We start from the raw sequence: 12,780 nt of genomic DNA, 5'->3' as shown, positions 1-12,780 counted from the left end.
TTCAAAGAACTATATAACATTTCCTAAACCTAAAACCTATAGGCTTAATATGAAAGAGAAAAATATGATGGTATGACAAATCTAGAGGATTTATTTGAGTACATAAGCCAGTGAAGCATCCTCAACCGCAAAAAGAAAATTGCTGGAAAATCTTGGTTTGTTGGAAACCAGGAAAGGCAAAAATTAAGAGCTTTGCTGCAAACAACCTTTTTTTTCCTAATTTAAAAGGTTAATGGAAGTTATAACCTTTTTATAGCTCAAACACAAAAGAAAACAAGAAAAATTACAAAGAGCGAAAGGTTAAGGGAACTTAACCATTAAAGACAAAAAAGTCTTTCGTACCTCTTGAAGGAAGGAAGACTAGACTAAATCAATTTCATTTCATAAATGTAGACCAATGGTTGCCAAATCCCTTAATAGAAATTTTGCAATTAGTGCATGGTACAAACTATGGAGCATAAAGTTGAACCTTAATAAAACTCAAAGTATAATTGCAAGTAGGTTGAGGATAGTGGCTCCTTAACATCCAGATCTCTATATTGGCAAGGTCTGTTAACGTTAAATGGATTATTTTCCCCGTTGGAGCCCTTGGGATTGTATCATCCTATTTTTCCAACTAGGGCTGCTGCTTAGTTGGAAATCACAGTGATATCAATGTGGCAAGGAGGGATTGCAAATTCACTTTTGAGAAACACATTTAGTCTGTTTCTTAAATTGCACAGAAAAATTGGCTTGTTGAGAATATCTTTTATGATTTCCAGTGATTAGTCTATCGACAGGGAAAGATTTAATTCTTTCATTCTACCATGATACAGTACTGTTGTCCTGTCTGGTCTTAAGGTGCTGACTTTCATATCAATTTGTTGGACAATAACTTGGTATATTGAATTCATTATTCCTGCTCTGGATAATCCCTGGGAACTTTGTTGAATTACACTTTATGCATATTACATGAGATTCTTCTTTATTCAGATTTTCCCAGTCTGTACCATCTTGTATGTAGAACTAGGCGATAAATTTTGCACATTTAGACATGTTTTTAATATTCAAATAAGCCATATATTATCCTCCTCCTAATATCTGGATTATCTCTAAACCTCAGGATCAGAGACCCAAGGGGGAATCGACTTAAAGATAATAGCTTCTGGTTGGCCCGGGAATCAAGCCCGGGTCCGAGAAACTGAGGTGACAGTGACATACCATCTAGCCGTTAATTCTAAGTTTTGCCTTCTCCATCAAAAGGCTCAACACTACACAGTATTCTAGAAATTTTATTCCACCTGTGACCAGATTGTAGAATGACCTTCCCAATCGAGCAGTTGAATCAGTGGAACTTCCGAAGTTTGAACTTTTTACAAATGGTTTTCTGTTGGACTCTGTTGGACAGATTGACTTAAGTCTTAACATTATTACTGATCCATGCTGGAGCATTTAGGCTTGTAGCATCCTGCTTTTCCAACTAGGATTGTAGCTTGGTAGTAATAACAATATGTCAGGAAAAACAATGAAGAGAATTCCACATCTTGTATCTGGGTCTTGAAATAATAAAAGTCACAGGAACATGAGAAAGATTATCCAGGGAAACTACCTTATGTAAAACTAATTTTCAGGAAGATTTCAAAGAGTCTATTGGCACCCTGAACAAAAAAGTTAAGGATATTGTCCCTTAACTTGTGAAAATTTTAAAAATTGAACCCTCCTAAGAATCAGAGAAGCAGTAATGCTATACTGTACTTTAAAGTGAAGTACCATATAGCTTTTGAAGTTTTACCCATTTTTATCAACTGGGTATGAGAATATTCCTTTCTTTTTTCAAAATTAGGACATTCTACTCTGCAGAGGACTATCCGTCCATATGGAAAATGAGATAATTATCTTCTTTGGTACAAAATTAACTACTTTGTATGCATATAAAAAAGCACTTTACTACCGAGCATATTTCTTGAGAAGACAGACTGGACGTGAACTGTAAAAGAAGAAAGCTCCAAGTCTATGTGAGAAGAAACAAACACATGTTCATCTTTGGTTCAAAATGAACTGCTGCGTAAGCATATAAAAAAAGCATGCTTACCACCGAACATATTCTTTGAGACAACAGACTGAACATGAAACGGTACAAAAAAAGGGATTTTGACGAAGGAAAAAATCTATTTCTGGGCGAGGGATCTGTGTCACCCAGTGAAATGCTCCTTAAAGCACCATTTCAAAGGTATAAATACTGCTAAATATACCAGAGAAAAAAAGTTGCATGGAACGCTAGGAATATATCCAGCTCGCTCACCCCTAAAAGGGTGTCGGAATTAAAACTGGGCCGAGTGATACCACTACCAGAGATCCCTTTCCAATTAGACTTCTCCCTCCTCAAAATCCCCCGTTACTACGAGGTGTCGTTCAAAAGCTTTAATGTACAGTATATGTGAGCTTATGGAATGTGGAAGATAAAACTAGAGACCTTCACTTATTTTCTCTAATTCTATTTTTTCTATCCTGAACCATCAAATTTTCAAGATTCAATTTAATAAAGACTTCAAGAAGTCTCTGTTATAACTATTGCAGTTGTCATCTTCATCAATTTTTGCTTATCCCTTTCTTAGAAGATTTCAAAAACAATGTTTTTTCAAGTCCATTAGATTATGACTTGAATCTGATAAGCAATGACAAATTGAAACCAGTCATAATTTGATCTTCCAGAAAGGAGAGATGACCCTTGAATGGGTAGCACATAATGTTTGCTCTTTCTTTTCCCACAAGATGACCCTTGAATGGGTAGCACATAATGTTTGCTCTTTCTTTTCCCACAGCCCTGGGTACATTAGGCTCTTTGAGGCGTCAATTTGAACCCTCGGTTTTGAACGGTCGTCTGCTCTCTTAATACTATCTGATTGCAATTTGGTAACTTCAACTCTGCATTGTTCCAGCACTCACTTATTTCAAAGGACCAAGCCTATAGAATCTTATGAACCAACTAAGTGTTCTGTTCTACTACAATGGAACACTGTAATAACAGCCTCAAATCAATAAAAACAATGGAAGAATGGGGGAAGACCTTAATAAAAGTTATAGACGTCCCCGTGTAATGAAATGGATTGTACTGGTATGATAAGATTTAGGCAACAGGCCAGGAACTTTTTACTCTGTCCATTATCTCTCTCCACATTTGTTTAAAACATGGGAAAAGTAAAGTAAAGGAACTTTCCCAATACACTAAATTTGTCTCAAAACTTGAGCCAAATGTGTTCTGCATACAAGATATGTATGTTTATTTATCATTTCCATCAGTAGTTTAACTATAATCTTTTGTCTTTATTTTGTCTCAAGACATAAGGGGTGGAAAGATACAGGACTTTGAGCCAGTTTCTTTGAGAATAATAATAACAACTATCTCCCAAAAACATGGTAATAGTACCAAGCGTTCTTCGAATGCAACAAATAAACCGGGCATAAGAATGCATAAAAAGTTGTCAGCACAGCGACTAGATGAGACTGAAGGCCAAACATCCACAGCTTGAAATGTTCCTGGAACAAAAACAGGAAACAAAAGACACAAGCCTTTTCTGGGATACATAGAACAAATACAGTGATCCCTATGATTCCTCCAAAGGTCCATCATATTCAACCGACAATGTTTCCTAGATTCCCAGACATCTGAAAACCCACCAGTTCAGCGACATAGCTAAGACAAGAACGAGACGGCAACATGACACCCCTATTCAGAATTTCCTACAGGGCCGCTAAAGGTCTAAACGGCAATACTAACTATGGCCCCCAGTGTCCGACGCCCTGTGGACCAAGAGATCTCAACGCACCCGCAATATCGGCGAGTCTGTCTGTACAATTGGTGAAAACAGTTGACGAGTATTCCTAATGACAATTTAACAGTTTTCAATTCAATTACTGCAGCTAAAGAATACGATACACTCTTTTAAAATCATTATACATAAGTGAGTTTTACATATCATGTGACTCTTTTAAATGATAATTTACAATTCATTTTACATCTCAGTTCAACTGAAAATAAGTGACATTTATATCAACCAAAGAAAATGAAAAAACTTTCAATACTATTTAATTACAATGAAATGCCATTATCCTTTTTTACTTTAAACACTAAGACTTAAAAATATTATCAACCAGATCACATTGGTTAGATTGTAAGATGTAATTACAATCTTGCTATCCATTTATATGAGACAGTACATTTCTGTGTTCCTTAATGAGAACAAGAAGTATTTAAAATCATTACATGTAAAGTCATATTTTCTCTTGCAATACACATCAAATCATGTACATAATCATTTCTAAATTTTCTTAAAGAACAGAAATAGCACACAGGATAAAAATTAGATATACATTCATTAGAAAAATTCAGTACTAAAATAATTGGATCAAAATAGCAGCACACAATGAAAGTAATAAGCAAATGATTTTAACAAATGCAATACTAATTTCAGTAAACACATTTTTATAAAGAACATTATAGGTCCTTTTACTAAAGAACAAACTTACTGACAAGAACATTTAAGAATCACTCTACATACAATAAATATTCCATCAAGTCAATTTAACTAACAAGGCAATTAAAGACGTATTTCAGACCAAAATTAAAGAACTGAACATCTGGAGAAAACAGGTTGGAAAGAGACCTGGGTGAGAGAAAGAGAAAGAGAGAGAGAGAGGAGAGACACTGAGGGAAAGAATCATACACACAAGTCAATAAGAAAAGGGGGTAGGGAGGGAGAGAGAGAGAAGGGGGTTATGAAAAAGAAGTGTCTGGGATCCCACACCTCTCCATCAACTCATCCTCTTCTTTCCTTTTCCCTCCTCTTCAGGTGGGTGGCCACACTGCACTCCCTGCCCCATGCAACCCAAGAGGTGCCAGAAGGCAAATAGTTAAATCTTTTGGAAAGCTGTTTGGAAAAAATGGTCACAGTTAAAATTATGTACTTCAGCTATCACAACATAACTAAAATCCTAAATTTCTAAAAGTAATTTGTATTTTTCCTAGCTATACAAACCTGAGTCCTTTAGGTAGGGAGTGTGTTTTCAGCTTAAAGCTGGACGGCCGCTGAATCGCTGAACAAGCAGTTAAGCAAACTTTGGGAGCAAAGGCGAGAGCCCACCCCCTTACCTGTCATAGTCTCTTCAATTATGACCTTTTGGCTCAAAACTGAGAGGAGTGGTTGACGGGATAAGTATAATCTAAAGAAAGCAGGTTTGTATTGCTAGGAAAAATACAAATTACTTTAAAAATTTGTGATTTGTTCCTACTCAAATACAAAACATCGTCTTTTAGGTAGGGAGACTCACTGCCTGGAGTGTCGGAAGTGGTACGTAAGTGGTACGTTCTTTTTCTTCCCTGGAAATGTTCAAGAACATTAGTACTTGGTCAAAGGCGTGATCCCTTTCCTGCCAAAGGGGTTTGCAGTCAGGAATGATATACCTGGCTTATGATGACCAAGTGCTGGTATATATTCTACCATCTTCATCCTTGTCTATGGAGGATGGGTGAGAACTTCCATAGGGTTTAAAGATGGAGCTCAGAAGTGTAGTTCACATCATCAAGCCAGATCAAGCGAGTAACACTTTGACCACTTTGTCCCTAAGATAGAGGCAGAAAGAATGGAGGAGGGGCCAGTCATTCTTCCTCCTTTACAGAGTTAAATTTATATGTTACCAGAGAGGATATGCTTACTGTCTCCTAAGGGATCTGGGCTAGCTACACCACTAATTGAGCAACCATCACAAGACCAAGCGCAAGTGTGTCAAAAGCTTGAGTACTCCTCTGGAATAAAGGCCATGAAAATGCTCTGGTACATAAACTAACCCCTTTCCTGCTGCTTCCTCCGGTGCCTTAGATGACCGCGAAGGTAGCAGCAGTAGGGAATTCAGCATTATGAAGCTTCATCTGTGGTGGATAATGTGGGAGGGTGGGCTGTGACACCCTAGCAGTACCAGCTGAACTCGATTGAGTCCCTTGTTAGGCTGGGAGGAACGTAGAGTAGAGGTCCCCTTTTTGTTTTTGTTTCTTTGTTGATGTCGGCTAACCCCCAAAACTGGGGGAAGTGCCTTGGTATATGTATGTACGTATAATATACCCACTTCTTCCGGTTGGGATCGGAGGAGCTTGATTTTCCTTTTGCCTCCAGCCTCTAATACTGCGCGACAAATGTGCTCGAGTGGGCAGCAACGCCAATGCATTTGAATCTAAACTAGATGCAACCTCTGCAATTATGGACCGTGCAGAGGCTTGTGAATTGGTGGCTATTGATTTCATTTTTGTTTTTGCTTCGTAAACTTTACGCTTAGATGGATGAGAGGGATGGCAATGCTCGCCGACTGTTTTGCCTATGGATACACTATCATCTTCCAACTCTCTGACGTACATCTGCTTCCACTCCACCATTTGCTGCAACAACAGGCCCCAAGTACTTAAACTGATCCACCTCTTCAAGTAACTCTCCATTCAATTGCACTTTTGCTTTACACTCGATATAATCACATTTCCAATATGTTTTCTCACCGTATTTTCGATCTAATCAGTAAATATAGTTAACCCTTTTACCCCCAGGCTCTTTGGAAATTTCCAACCCTTAACCCCCAGGGGGTTATTTTTTCCCAGCACATTTTGCAGTATATTTTTTTTTAAATTGCTCTAACAGCCTTAATTTTTGTCATAGAGGTGTCAGATTGGTCTCATTCTCTTGGAAAATGCCTGAATTTTCTTAATAAATTATCAAAAATATGAAAAAAAACAAATTTTTATAGCATTTTTTTGCAAGGACGTACCGGTACGTCCATGGGGGTAAAGGGATGAGTTTTGTGAAACGTACCAGTACGTCCTTTGGGGGTAAAAGGGTTAAGATCGTCAACTAATTTCAGTCCTCCTCTACTAGTATACATTTGATACACCATCGTCTTGGGTTGGCTGCCTACAAAAAACTAGTCAAATGTATAAAAAACTTTTAGAAAGATAAAATTAAAGATAAAAAAAATTACTTGATTTCCTTATTGGTTGTTTACTTATCGAAACTTTGAAAGCCGAACTTGGTTGTTTGAAAGAGATAAAATGGTACTTCAGAAACCAAAGTGTTTTTATCACAAATACTTGTTTTACGGCAAAATTATCTTGCGTTGATTTTTCCTATTGGGCGAAATTTCCCGAGGCGAAAATTCCTGAGGCGAATTTCCCTACGGCAAACTTGTTTACGGCGACTTTTCCTGACACGGGAGTGAAGAAAGATCTGGGTGATAGGATAGATGTGAGAGAGGCAAGAGAGCGTGCTAGAAATAGGAATGAATGGCGAGCGATTGTGACGCAGTTCCGGTAGGCCCTGCTGCTTCCTCCGGTGCCTTGGATGACCGTGGAGGTAGCAGCAGTAGGGGATTCAGCGTTATGAAGCTTCATCTGTGGTGGATAACGGGGGAGGGTGGGCTGTGGCACCCTAGCAGTACCAGCCAAATTCGGTTGAGTCCCTTGTCAGGCTGGGAGGAACGTAGAGAGGAGAGGTCCCCCTTTTTGTTTTTGTTTGTTTGATGTCGGCTAACCCACAAAATTGGGGGAAGTGCCTTAGTATAAGTATGTGATGTACTAGCTAACACCAAGGGCTTAAATGGAAAAATAGCCCAGTGAGAAAGGCAATAAGGAAAAAAATATACTATAAGAGAAGTAACGAACAATTAAAACAAAACATTTTAAAAACAGTAACATCATTAAAATAGATCTTTCATATATAAACTATAAAAATAGATTAATGTCAGCCTATTCATCATAAAAACATTTACTGCAAGTTTAATATTTTGAAGTAGTGGGAGATGAGTCACTAAGAAGGGACTGATACTTAGGTAATAAAAGTACACATCCTTCAGATCTACTGAAAGCAAGAAGTCTTCCTCTGATGGAATCCTTTGAGCGTGATCCACTCCAACATTCCTCTTCCCTTTATCTGAAAGGTGAGGGTCCTCGATGTTTAAAAAATGGATAAGTACTCTATAACCAAGATGGAGGGGGAGCAAAGGCCTGGAAATGTTGGTAAGTAACTATCCTGAAGGAATAACACAACCAAAGGTTCAGCCCTATGCTTCTGCTGGATTGCCCAAGGCACGACAAGGAATTCCCCTACTCTCGGATGTAAGATGGGGGAGAATGCTGCAAAGCGTAACCCTCTTCTTCAGGCTCCCCACTGCCTGGAAAAAACAGGTAGGGTAACACGAAGAGCTGCATGCCCCAGTTCCTTCCAAGAAGTTGCGGGCAGTCCCACCAGTCTGGTACCTAGGCCCCCGGGGAGGGTCAATCACTGCAGACATCATCGGGGACACACTGACTACGTCCTTCCCTACTATCGTCGCCAATGGAGACAATGACAGACCTAAGGACGCCAATACTTTCCTTCAGTCACACTTGTCATCAGCAGTAGCACAAATGGAGAAGAGCCTCCAACTCCAATGGGGTGTGACAAAAACAAGAGGAACCCGACATGCCACCGGGAAAGATCGCCGACTTAGGACAGAGGGCGACTTGCTCCTGACACATACTCCCAGGGGATTGAGCAAGAAAAGTAAGCACGGGAGCAGCAGTAGCATTGCACCCAACGAACTTAAGGAAGAAGCAAAGCTCTCTTTCTCCCCCTTAAAGCATACGCCTGACACTACAAAGGAGGCCATGACCTATAGTCGGCAACCAGAGACGATTGCAAACAATCATCCCCCTAGCAGGAGCAGTGAGAATGTTTATATATAGCCGGTTAAGTTCATCCTCTCATGATTGAGTGTCTTGCTTCACCTTCTGAGGATCAACAGCCAGAATGCACTTTCTGAAAAAGAAAATGAAAAGTTCTTTTACGGGTACACTGGTAATACTGTACTTGATGTGGCCAAAAACATAAGTGAAGAAACTTTGATAGGTAAGGAGGCAGGGCTCCTCATCCTCGCTTTCAACCGTGGCTTAACTGCTTGTTAAATGATTCAACGGCCGTCAAGCTTTGCGCTGAAAACATACTCCCTACCTGTAGGACTCAAGTCTGTATTCGCATAAGAACAAACACTCCCGATGAGTAGCTATGATCCAAGATTAAAACTTGCAAATTCCTAACTAAAGAATTTTACAATGGTTGCAAAGGAGTTTGGAAATAGCAGGAGAATTTGAGAGACTTTGACTTCTTAAACTTAATAACTATCAAAATGACATTGTAATTTCAACAAATGTTCAACTAACTTTTTTGTTAATACATGCAATTATGCTACGGTATTTCAATGGTCGAAATTTTCCAAATGGAAACTCCCACCCATAAATAGTAAAGTTAATTCTTTAAAATTCTACAAAATTAAGCGTAAAGAAAAACAGAAATGTATACCCAAGTTCTCTATAGATGTATCTCAAAAAATGCTTAATGTTCCCAACATCATATCTTTTTTAGCATCTTTTTGAAAGATAAGAGAATTTTACACTAATTAAGAATAAAATACGTTTTCCTTAGTTAACAAAAAAACAATATCTATGCAGGAGCAATGATGAGAATGTGCAAGAACTCTAGTTACTGCAAGGAACATTAAAAACTACCTAAATTTCAAGCATCGAGCAAAAGCACAAAAAACATTTAGTTAATGAAATATGAAATGATTCACTGAAATAAGAGGAGTTGGAACTAGGGGACAAATCTAACTGCAGATGAACTAAAAATATTTAAGCATTGTAAACCTTGAACAGTCAATTACCGCAGTTACAACTAACCAACTCAGAGATCTCGCTACATAAAAAGTAAGAAGCCCAATAAGAACTATCAAACAGCACTTTGGCAACCATACCAAAAACTAACTTATCCCAAGAGATTAAATATATATGGCATTATCATTCAGATTATGATACAATAATCTATTTTTGTACTCTAAACTATTAGCCCTTTTACCCCCAGGCTATTTGGAACTTTCCAACCCTTAACCCCCAAGGGGTTATTTTTTTCCCAGCACATTTTGCAGTATATTTTTTTCAAATTGCTCTAACAGCCTTAATTTTTGTCATAGAGAGGTCAGGTTGGTCTCATTCTCTTGGAAAATGCCTGAATTTTCTAAAAAAAATTATCAAAAATATAAAAAAAAATTTTTTATAGCATTTTTTGCAAGGACGTACCGGTATGTCCATGGGGGTAAAGGGATGGCTTTTGTGAAACGTACCAGTACATCCTTTGGGGGTAAAAGGGTTATATACATATAGCATTACCATTAAGATTATGATACAATAATCTATTTTTGTACTCTAAACTATTAGTGACAAACAATTGATTTAAATTTAAGTGATTCTATTACTGAAGCAGTAATAAAAAGAAATACAAAACGTAATATAGATTGAAGTAATTTCTGCGACCATGAAAATCTGTTTGGAAAATTGAAGGGTTCTCAACTACACATAGTAAAGGAGGAAGCATCCATGTTGATAATCCTTGCACTGATAACCATAAAGGGAAGCCTTTCTGACTTACAGGGCCCGGGCGATACCTGTACCTACATGGAAACTATTATGATTAAACGTATTATCAATCGCAATCCTGAATTCTTAAAAACTGTATCATCTATAACTGTCATGAATTCTTAAACTATTCAATTCTCCATCAAATAATAAGGGGCCGTGTTGTCTTCTACCTGTTTTCTCCATAAACTAAAACTATTCAATTCTCCATCAAATAATAAGGGGCAGTATTGTCTTCTACCTGTTTTCTCCATAAACTAAAACTATTGAATTCTCCATCAAATAATAATGGGCCGTGTTTTCTTCTACCTGTTTTCTCCATAAACTAAAACTATTCGATTCTCCATCAAATAATAAGGGGCCGTGTTGTCTTCTACCTGTTTTCTCCATAAACTAAACAAGAAAAACATAACATAACAAACATCATGAGCCGACTTATAAAGAATATTGTGGAGAAAAAACCACAACGCATGATTTATCTTAATCCTGTTTAAAATAAAATTGAAGGACTCAGCCCATAACTACTGTATTTCCTTGAATTGTTTACAGAAATAACCTGTCAAATACGATATTGGAAACAGACGGCAATTCTAATATCAAAATCATTGAATACTGAAGGGCAAAAATTGGACCTACTTTTCTTTTAACCCTTTTACTCCCAAAGGACGTACTGGTACGTTTCACAAAACTCATCCCTTTACCCCCATGGACGTACCGGTACGTCCTTGCAAAAAACTGTTATTTACATTTTTTTTTCATATTTTTGATAATATTTTGAGAAACTTCAGGCATTTTCCAAGAGAATGAGACCAACCTGGTCTCTCTATGATGAAAATTAAGGCTGTTAGAGCAATTTAAAAGAAATGTACTGCAAAATGTGCTTGAAAAAAATAACCCGTGGGGGTTAAGGGTTGGAAAGTTCCAAATAGCCTGGGGTTAAAAGGGTTAAATAACAAAGTGATGATGATATGTGTCATATGAAACCAATTCTACTTGTTTTACATTAAGGAACATCCTGTACTGTACATCATATAATTAACCTTGCACTGATATCTAAAATTAGAATTTTAATAAAATCTCTTATTTCTATGCTCATCTGATGTTCATATTACATCTTCTACAGAAGCCAGGGTTTATCAACACTTAACTGTAAATTTTTTAAATATTAAAATTTTTCCTTCTTTTTCAAACAATACATGCCCTTAACAAAGGAACAGAGCCCCCTAATATAAGTGGTAGAAAGCACAGGCTGTCGCCTCAGGATAGGGTAGGATTAGAACATTTTGGCCTCAAGCCAAGCACTGGGGTATCAAAGGCCATTCAGCGGTATACGAGACGAATTAATCAACCGTATCCGTACACTCACACTTTTTGGTATTATTTCAAACTATAAAACCAATCACATCACTTTTGTATAATGTCTAAAAGTGAAATAAGTAAGGATTCAAAATATTAAATAAATAAATTAAAAAAACTGAAGCTTGTGATAAACCCCAATAATCTGTGTACCTTCTATCAAGTTCAGGGTATTACAATTTTCCACCAATATATTTCTTAAAGGTTTGTCCCCCTCTCAGGATTAAAAACAGGAAAATCAACTAAAATATTTCTAAAATCAATGAATGGAAGTACCTTATTTCTAATTATATCCAGACTATTTAATAATCGTTTCACCCGAAAGCCATAAGGTTGAGGAGATTTGGGGTGCAACTCAAAGTATGATGTGTCTTACAAGGCATGCAGTCTGAAAGGCTAGAGAGCTAGGGAGTCTTTGCAATCTAAACCAATACCGAATAATGGAAGACATTCGGTAAAGGTCTAGAGGTAACTCTCCAGCATCAACAAGGAGACTTGGGATAGGCGAGGTTTTAAAAGCTCCTGTAGACAATCTAATACCTGCATGATGTATCGAGTCTAATATTTTTAACCGGCTTGAGAGCTATTACAAAGGGGGACCACCTAACTCCTATCCCCTATTCATTACATAACTGTGGGTCGCATGTGTACGGCCAATACGCAGCCTGGTTAAAATGATGTTATCCCTCCTACTTTTAGAATTACAAGATGACCATTAATCCACTGAAGGGTGGATTTTAAAAACTAGCTTTTCATTACCTTACTAGATAAAGTATTCTTACCTTCTACTGTAAAACTTAAAACAGGTGGATTACACCAAAGGGGACACTTAGGACATCTTTCCTCTCCTATCTGTGCTGTTAACAAACCTACTCCTCAGGCATCATTTTTCAGTTGTACTTCCAAAAGCTTGGACACTCTAGATCTGTTAGGAACTTGATTTAAAGGAGGCTTAACATACTGTT

The sequence above is a fragment of the Palaemon carinicauda genome, unplaced genomic scaffold (genome assembly GCF_036898095.1).
Source record: "Palaemon carinicauda isolate YSFRI2023 unplaced genomic scaffold, ASM3689809v2 scaffold305, whole genome shotgun sequence".
NCBI lineage: Eukaryota > Metazoa > Arthropoda > Malacostraca > Decapoda > Palaemonidae > Palaemon > Palaemon carinicauda.
Note: the sequence above shows the minus strand (reverse complement) of the source record.